The sequence below is a fragment of the Lynx rufus genome, unplaced genomic scaffold (genome assembly GCF_022079265.1).
Source record: "Lynx rufus isolate CCGP_SWC_20201006 ecotype Redwood Valley unplaced genomic scaffold, mLynRuf1.p SCAF_6, whole genome shotgun sequence".
In the NCBI taxonomy this organism is placed as follows: domain Eukaryota; kingdom Metazoa; phylum Chordata; class Mammalia; order Carnivora; family Felidae; genus Lynx; species Lynx rufus.
In genome coordinates this window covers 17,429,981-17,438,231 of record NW_025814878.1, presented here as the reverse complement: position 1 = coordinate 17,438,231, position 8,251 = coordinate 17,429,981, and the positions used below count along the sequence as shown (strand labels likewise).

Genomic DNA, 8,251 nt, shown 5'->3' with positions numbered 1-8,251 from the left:
CCAATACGTGAAACAGGAATAATCCTACTTATGACAAGAGTTATCATAAGAAAAAAAAAAAATGAGATGACACACAAAAGGTTTAGCCCAGTGTCGGACAACAATAGTGGCCCTCCTACTATTTTTATTATTATCATCCTCCTCTGTGGACTTGCTAAGAAACCTTTCAATAAGTGTATCGGTTACTGAGCCTTTTCCTTTTCCTTCTTGTTCAATCGGTTTTATTCTCAATCTTTTTAGCCTCTTCCTGATTCTGTTCAATCATGTCTGGATTCCATTAATCCACTAATTTAAAATTCTAATAATTATCCATCATTCCAAAGCAGCTCCAAGGTACAAGAGCTCACAAACAAGAGAGAGCTGCTTCCATGGAGCTCCAGTGCTCGTCCTGCCCGACATTTGCAAAGCCAAGTGTACACAGGACCTATGCTTATAAACAGCCTCACCTTCACCCAGGATACCATCTTTTATTATGATTATTACCCTCTTTTTTCCTTGTCAAGGCTGACAAGTTGCACCAGGTATTTCCTTCTTACTTAGATACCAAAATAAAGTCTCTTCCAAACTTCTGGCTTTTGAGTTCGTATGCCAGGGTGTCAGAGCCAGCCCCTGAGTCATGCAGCCCAGAGCCAAGCTGAGGGGAGGTGGTTTTCATTTCAGGAACTCGGCCCAGCTTCCTGGAGACTAAACACAGTGGCATCAATAAATAAGGGAGAAAGGAGGCAGTAATAAAAGAAGAATTTCAACTTCAGGTTCAGTGTTAACTAACAAGTATACAATAGTTAAGTGTGGCTAGACAAGAGAACACATTTCTATATGGTGGGAAGAAAGGATCAAAATCAGAGGCAGAACAAGGCCTGATTCTGCCATCACACAGCCGACATGGATGGAAATAGCATTTTCCTAAGTGCACAGCCTTTTTTTGAAATGAACCAGACGTCTCTTAATGGGCACTTTTAAGTCCTATTTTTTTCTTTCTCTTTCATTCTGTAGATTTCTACAAACACCTCCTATGTACCCAATGCTGGAGACACAACAGGGAACAAAATACACTTCGTGGAGCTTATATTCTACTGGGAAAGACAAATCATAAACAAGACTTTGTTCTTAACCAAGGGACTATGAACTCACCATGTGACCCTGGGCAAGTGTCCTAAACTTCTTATGCCACCATTTCCTCATCGGCATCAGGAGGATATTAATAGTCTGTACACCAGAGGCTTGGTGCGGGGGTAAATGAATGGCTATGTGTTCCAAGCTGAGAGCAGTGCCTGGTGCAGGGTGAGTCTTTCCTCAGTGTTGGCTGTTAGGAACTGCACTGGAATGCAGGCGCAGAGGACAGGCACTTCTGAGGTTTTGGTTATTGCCATATCCCCAGTGCTGAGAACAATGCCTGAAATAGAATAGGTGCTCAATAAATATTTGTTGAATGACCAATATCAAGTCAAATCAAACATTGTGACAAGAGAGGTGAACAGGGTCTTCTAAACAAAAAATGGGAGAGCAGGGAGCAAAGAAGCTCTATGGCCAGAAAGTCTTTCGGTAAAAAGCTAATAAAGTATTCCAGGAAGAGGGAACAAAAGCAAGGGCCTCATGGCGGGAAAAGCTTGCTGTGTTCAAGAATCTCCTACCCCAGAGGGCAAGCACATACAGCTGCCTGGCCACTGGCTTCCAGACTGCCTCCGGCAGCACTCCGATGACCATCGCCTGCCCTTTCCTTTCCCCTGGCCTGTTTTCCCCACAGAGCAGCAGAGGGCTTCTCTCAATATGAATATCTCTCAATGTGAATATTTCCTTTAAGGAATAGTATTGGAATGTCAAGGTGGCAGGAAGTAGAAGAATGTTTTTCTCAAATATTTCAGCTCTCTGCAGACTTGGTGGAACCTGCTTTCATGCAGTGTTGTTGGTCACCCATGAGTTTCTACACATCTCTCACTTTTCTCTTCTGTGTTTCACACCCCTTCCTGATGACGTGTAGCAACTTGGAATTCCTAAGACTTGTTTTTAAGCATCTAAGCAAACAACTTGTGTTGCATCTCAATAAACTCCTTCTCCAGTAAGAGATTTCCACCCTCTGTGTTTTCATCCCCATAAGCCCCAAATTCTTCTATAAAGGAGTTGCTGGTATGTCTTTAGAAATGTTCAGATTTGCTCAAAAGAGAACGTGGTATTTGTTTTCTCATAATAGAAGTGAAGTAGACTTCCCTCTGCTTTATGAGATCTCACATAGTCTAGGAGGGATTGTTTCCCACTAGAAAGAGAGGCGGGGAGGAGGACCTTCGACTCCTCCTGAGAGCCAGTGGATGGGTCCAGCCACCGATAAGTCTATCTAGACAATGAGACATCTCAGCTGCCATCACACAGTTCCCAAAACTGAGCCCTTCCCCCGACAGATTCACTGTCAACCTTCACAAATTCATTGTTTTCCAGCCATGCTGAGGCAAGAAAAAAGGAGTAACTGAAGACATGTCCATTTCCTCTGATGGCCAGAGTCAAAGAAAGGAGCAAGAGAACTTCTAAGTAAGCTCTCTGCTCACTTCTTTGTCATGGTTGTTTAACATTCAGGTTTTGCTTACATTACACATTATCTTCCTACTGGAAAGCAACATTGATTCCCCTTTCTTTTTTCCAAGACTGTTTGGTATAGTTGTAAAAGTACCCAACTGGGAGCTGAGGCTTAGGGTTCGAGTCCTGGGGGTGAAATTCTGTTCCTCAGGAAGTCCCCTTGGCCTGCAGCATCCTTGCCTATAAAATGAAGGGCGTTGGACATGGTGTTTGTTCTAGCTCTCAAACATTCCATGGATCTATTTAACAAGCATAAACTTGTGGATGCTCACTTGGCACACCCAGAGAGGAATTTGCCATGCTCGGGCACCATTTAGTGAAGGCTGCTGCTTACTGCCTCTACCAGTATCAGTTGGACTTACCCACTTCAGATATCTTTCTGTGGCAAGATCAGATGGGATTATTTTTTGTCTAGATTTTTTTAAAGAAAAAAATATATATATATCTTAAGGGAAAAAAAAATATATATCTTGAACTGATGCTATGGAATATAGGACATACAGTTGATTGGTATTATGCTTAAAGATCCAGAGTTGTAACAACTAACATATAGATATAACTATAGGGTGGTTTGTTATATTACCTTCAATCTTTCCGTACTAAGGTGTTGATAAAACACTTAGCCAGGTACCTGTAAGGTCTAGCATGGTCCTGTCCTTACTTTCCTTTTGTAAGCCTTATGCTGAACAGGGCAAGACCCCTCTTATATACTGTACCAATCTGTATGTGACCCTCCTTCTAGACTGATTTGAAGAATTCTTAGCATCTTCTATGATTTCACAACATTCACACATTAAAGTTCAGAGTCCCCATCAGTTGTCTTTATATAACTTCAGCTATTTCTATTCCTACTTGTGAAGGCACAGACTCATGCAAATGCAAGAACTATGGAAAGCATGGCTCATCTCCAGGGCCACTCTCCAACTTAGGAGGGGTTGCCACTTGCCTGCTATAAAATATCTTCTCTGTCCCACAGCACAGAGGGCTTTTGGAGACCACCCTGACTTTTGGAGAGAGAACATCCACTAGGCGGAAGCCATTACCCTAAGGTACTTCCTGAGTCTCACCAGCCAATGGCCCCAGAAAGACAGCAGCTGTGAGCAAAACCATGAACTTTCTGGCCACGGGGATTTTCTTGCTTAACTGCTTTACCCCCATTTATTCCACATTATACTGTCCTGGTTGTCAGGGATTTGTCTTCTTTAGCTTATGTCTTTGGAACTCACGGTTATCTGTGTGCATCCAGTGATTCACCATTTGTTGGGAATTACAGAAGAGGAAGCTCAGCAAAGCCTCCTTTCAAAAGTTGGCCCAGAATTATGCAAGTGGGTTGAAATGAGTAGTAGAAACAGATGATTTTAATTCATCTCATCTGTTCATTACCTGCAGTGCAGATGCATGTGTTTTGTGAGTACTGCAGCATATGTTCCATTTTTCTTTTACCACATCCCTTGACCCTGTCAGTGCACTAGAGATCCTTAAATTCCCCTTCCCAGAAAGTTATATATAATCTCAGCATTCCTGAATTTCCATCCTATGCCTTTCATGTGATCAACAAAAACATATAAATGATTGTGGAACTGCAAAAGCTACTTCTTGTCTCTACTGAGAAACTGGGATTCATTCTCAACATTTCCTTGTGATGTATCCCCATGCCCACTCCTTCCAAAATGTGTGACTGTAACTCATTATTCTTACCACTTCTGTTACTTTCACTATGAATGCTTGTTCGAGTTCAACCTTAGGAGTCATCAGTTTATGGCGCATATAGATTTCCCCTAACTCTCCCTGGGCATTTATCACTTAAGGAGAAATTGTCTTTGTACTATACAAATCTCCAGGAAATATAGGTGGTGGGATCCATTCCCTACAATAGGTTAATATTCTTGTCCTGAATTATCCTACTTAAGATGTACAAATGAAAACATCGTCAAAACACCGTCTTGCATGGTGCACACAAGTCCCTACAAAAAGACTTCCATACCGACTCCCTCCTTCATGGACCACCACCTCCTCTCCAGTTCCATAGCACAGAGGCTCTGTGTCTCCATTCGGTGCTTAATCAGATCCTGTGTCAAACTGATGCCTGTTACTCTGTGTGGGGTACTCTTGTCTTGCCAATTACATTAGCATTTCCTTGAAGGCTGTATACATGCAGCTAGTTCTTGGAGTCTTCCCTGGTTTTCTGCCTCCTCCCCATACAAAGAATAAAATAAACCTTCTCTATGATCCCCTTCCACTCTCTTTCTCTCTCTAGAATGATGGTTTTCACATTGACTATAAATTTTTCTTCTGATATTCCTCAATAGACCACTGGACTGTGAACTTTTTGAAGGCAAATTGAGGTATTGTTCATCTTTATATCTTCAATGTCCAGGAGAAGAACTTTTCAATAAGTTCTTCAATGAATAGATAAATGGATAAATGGGTGAATAAATTTTTTCAAGGATGTTTTAATTGCCTGTAATGCTTTAATATAATGTGTTAACAGAACACTTGTTAAATATTAGAGAATAATAAGTACTACATTTTAACAGTTCAATGAGCCTTATATTTTTGACCAGCCAACATTTTTTTTCCCTGTTCAGATCTTCCCAATGAGTAAAGCATGCAATAATATGCAAGAGGAACTCAGTCATTGCTAAGATGCAAATAGAATGTAGCACTTTGTGCTGAAAATGTGACCAGAAAATAGTTGCTAGTTTATACATAACACACTTAGAGAAGTGCAGAAATGTTCAAACAGTGATTCCTGTGTGTTTGATAGCTCCAAGAACGACATCAAAGTATCATAAAAAAATTTCCTGCTAAATGTGAAAACCTGACAGTCTGCCCTGTCTCCTGCTGAGGGTCTGCCTCATGTCTGGTCTCTGGGAGAAACATTTTCTTTGTATCATCAAAGTTGGCAGTGAATATCTGAGTGGGCTTTGACCTTGCCTGAGACCTCCAACAACATACCCTTCTGCATACCTCTGCTCTCCAAGCTCTCTGCAAATGAGCTAAGCTAAAAATCACATCACCCAGTTCAACCCACTGTTATTTCAAAGTGCAACCCACATGTGAGAAAGAAGCCTGTGGCAAGCCATTCAAGGTATTAAAACCGTGACTCACTGCCAGACAGAAAAAAAGTATTCTCTGCCCAGAAATTCAGTAACATGTTACTGCTAAAATTAAAAATAAAAAAACTCTCGAAACAGACTTGTGATGAATTTGTATTAATGATGGCATTACAACAGAAATCTGAAAAGAAAAAAGTCGAATTTTCCAGTAAGTTCATGGAACATTAGATAATATCAAATAGCAACAGCAAAACACAGGAGATTGTCCCTGAAAAAATGCTTTCTTTAACTGAATGAAGTCATAGAGTTAAAAGAAGGGAAGGACAGTCTGGCTTTCTTGGCAAGACTGTATTTAAACCAAGTTTGGAAGTAGTTTCAAAAAGAGTTATCATATATATTTGTGTGTGTGTGTGTGTGTGTGTGTGTGTGTATCTCACATATATCTGGAGGGCAGATATATGAGATATATATATCCCAACTATATCATTTCAACAACAGTGACTTTGCCCCCGGGACAGAGATTCTTTCTGGTGTCTCTGGCTCATCAGTAGGATTGATCTGGTCACTAAAAGTAACCACAGGGTACTTGGTACTCTGAAACTCACCACATTTTAAATAAGCCACCCAGTCTCTCTGGGAGCTTACAATCATGTATCAAAAGCACACCAACATGATAAACTAAGGCAACAATACAGGAACAGAAATCAGTGTTATTATTAGAATATATCACTTTACCTTTTTTCCATCCAGGTAGTTGCTCAAGATTGGTGAGAACAAGGAAAGATCAACATGTGCCTCCACAATGTCAAAATTGGTTGAGAAAATGGAAGATTCATCTAGTCTCTCCGTTGTTTGCATTTGTGGTATAAACACACTGTTGACTGTTTGGGAACTGAATTGGTCCCTTTGGATATTGCAGAGTTAGAGTAAGACTTGGAGGAATGATGAGCACACAATTATTTAAAAGGGCAAGAATGAGCATAAAAACATGGTCAAGAATAATGGAGGAAGTCTGGGAGCAAAGGCTACAGTATGTGGTGAAAAGCACAGTTTAATATGCTCACCAGCCAGCTGAGAGCAATTTCGGAGAACACCACCCAAAGAGCTAAGAAGCTTTAATGGCAGACATTCGCTTCATAAGACAGAGCTCATGATCAACAGCTCACTTCCAGAGCATCAGGGGGCTGTTTGAAATGTTGTGCCCACACTTGTCCAGGATACGTTTTCAGAGGCTTTAGGCATGTACGTGACTTAAGCAAGGATTCATGAAATCATTCATTCTCTACATTTCATACCATACTGTGGATGCCATTCTACCATTCACAAAGAAAAATGAAAGACATGATTGAATTGAGGCCTGGAGTTGTCTCAACAGCCTCAGACAATAGGCTGAATCTCACAAAAATGAATCTCATTTTTTCAGGCCTTTGCCTAAATTGTATTTTTTAGCAAGGTCTTACCCAAACTTTGGACCATGTAACATGTCCATGTGCTCCTGTAGCATCTTGCCCTGTCTCTTTCCTTTTTGCAGATTATAAATTTGTTGAGGGTGAGAATACATCTATCTCATTCACCATTGTATCCCTAGTGCCCACAGCAGTTCCTGGCATACAAGTCCTCGATGATTATTTGTTGCATTAATGAAAGCATCTACAAACCATTATGTATTCAAGATAAGAGCGCTGAATGCATCATTAGCAGACGTAGCAGGCGTGGTGGAGATCGTGATAGGCTAAGCAGCAAGCAGGTGTGACAGCAAGACCTGGAAGCGGATCAGTAATGAGCCAAGATTTCAAAAAATGTTTAGTATGTTGGCCACATAAATTAATTCAAAATTCCACCAAAAAAGGAGGGCATAGCTTTCCTCTTCCTTGGAATTTTGTATCCTGTTCTGGGGAAAATGGCAAGCTGAAATTAATCCACAGGAGAGCTATCATGATCGTGGGGTCTGAGAACCACAAAAGATGTCTGAACACCTGCAACCGATGAAAACCCAAAACTAAGATTCGGAGAGACCTGTAAGCAGTGGTCACATATTTGAAGTGCTGACCTGGAAAGAAAGGATTACACTTTTTATTGCATGCAATTCTGGAGGGCAGAGAAAGGACCAATGCGTATAAATTACAAAGAGGTAAGTTTTGGCTTGATAGAAGAAAAAAAATTCTAATAATTATAGCTATTTAAAAAAATGAAATGTGCTTATTCAGCCTTTGAAAGTGGTGTTATGGAAAAATACTTAATGACAAAGGATGATAAAATCTGGTTCCAAAATATGGATGGCATGATTTTTTTTCAAAATAAAAGTATACACATGCACACACACGCACACACACACACACACACACAGACATCTGGGTACATAGATCAAAATGTTAATAGTGGTTATCATGTGATAGTACTATAGATATTTTGGATTTTTCTTTCATGCTTTTTTTTCTTGTTTTCTAAAATTATTGCAGTGATGAAGGATTATTTTTCTAATGACAAAAAAAATACTGTACAACAAAAATTGTTGTTTTGGAACACGGGGAGTTCCTTTTTGCTGAAGGTGTTTGAGAAAAGCTTGTATTTGTTTTTATAACTCTTAGGGCGTCAGAGGATAGCCCTTATTTAGAAAGGAAAACATG

The 8,251-nt window shown here is 40.3% G+C and overlaps 1 long non-coding RNA gene across 1 annotated transcript; it reads right to left on the bottom strand.

The window, feature by feature from the left end:
- Positions 1 to 457: 457 nt before the first annotated feature.
- On the bottom strand, positions 458 to 6,475 carry LOC124527955 (uncharacterized). The gene is made up of 3 exons (XR_006966040.1): positions 6,360 to 6,475; positions 1,132 to 1,393; positions 458 to 684 (listed from the first exon to the last, which is right to left on the bottom strand). It is a non-coding gene; the product is annotated as an uncharacterized LOC124527955 (long non-coding RNA).
- Between the last annotated feature and the right edge of the window lie 1,776 nt (positions 6,476 to 8,251).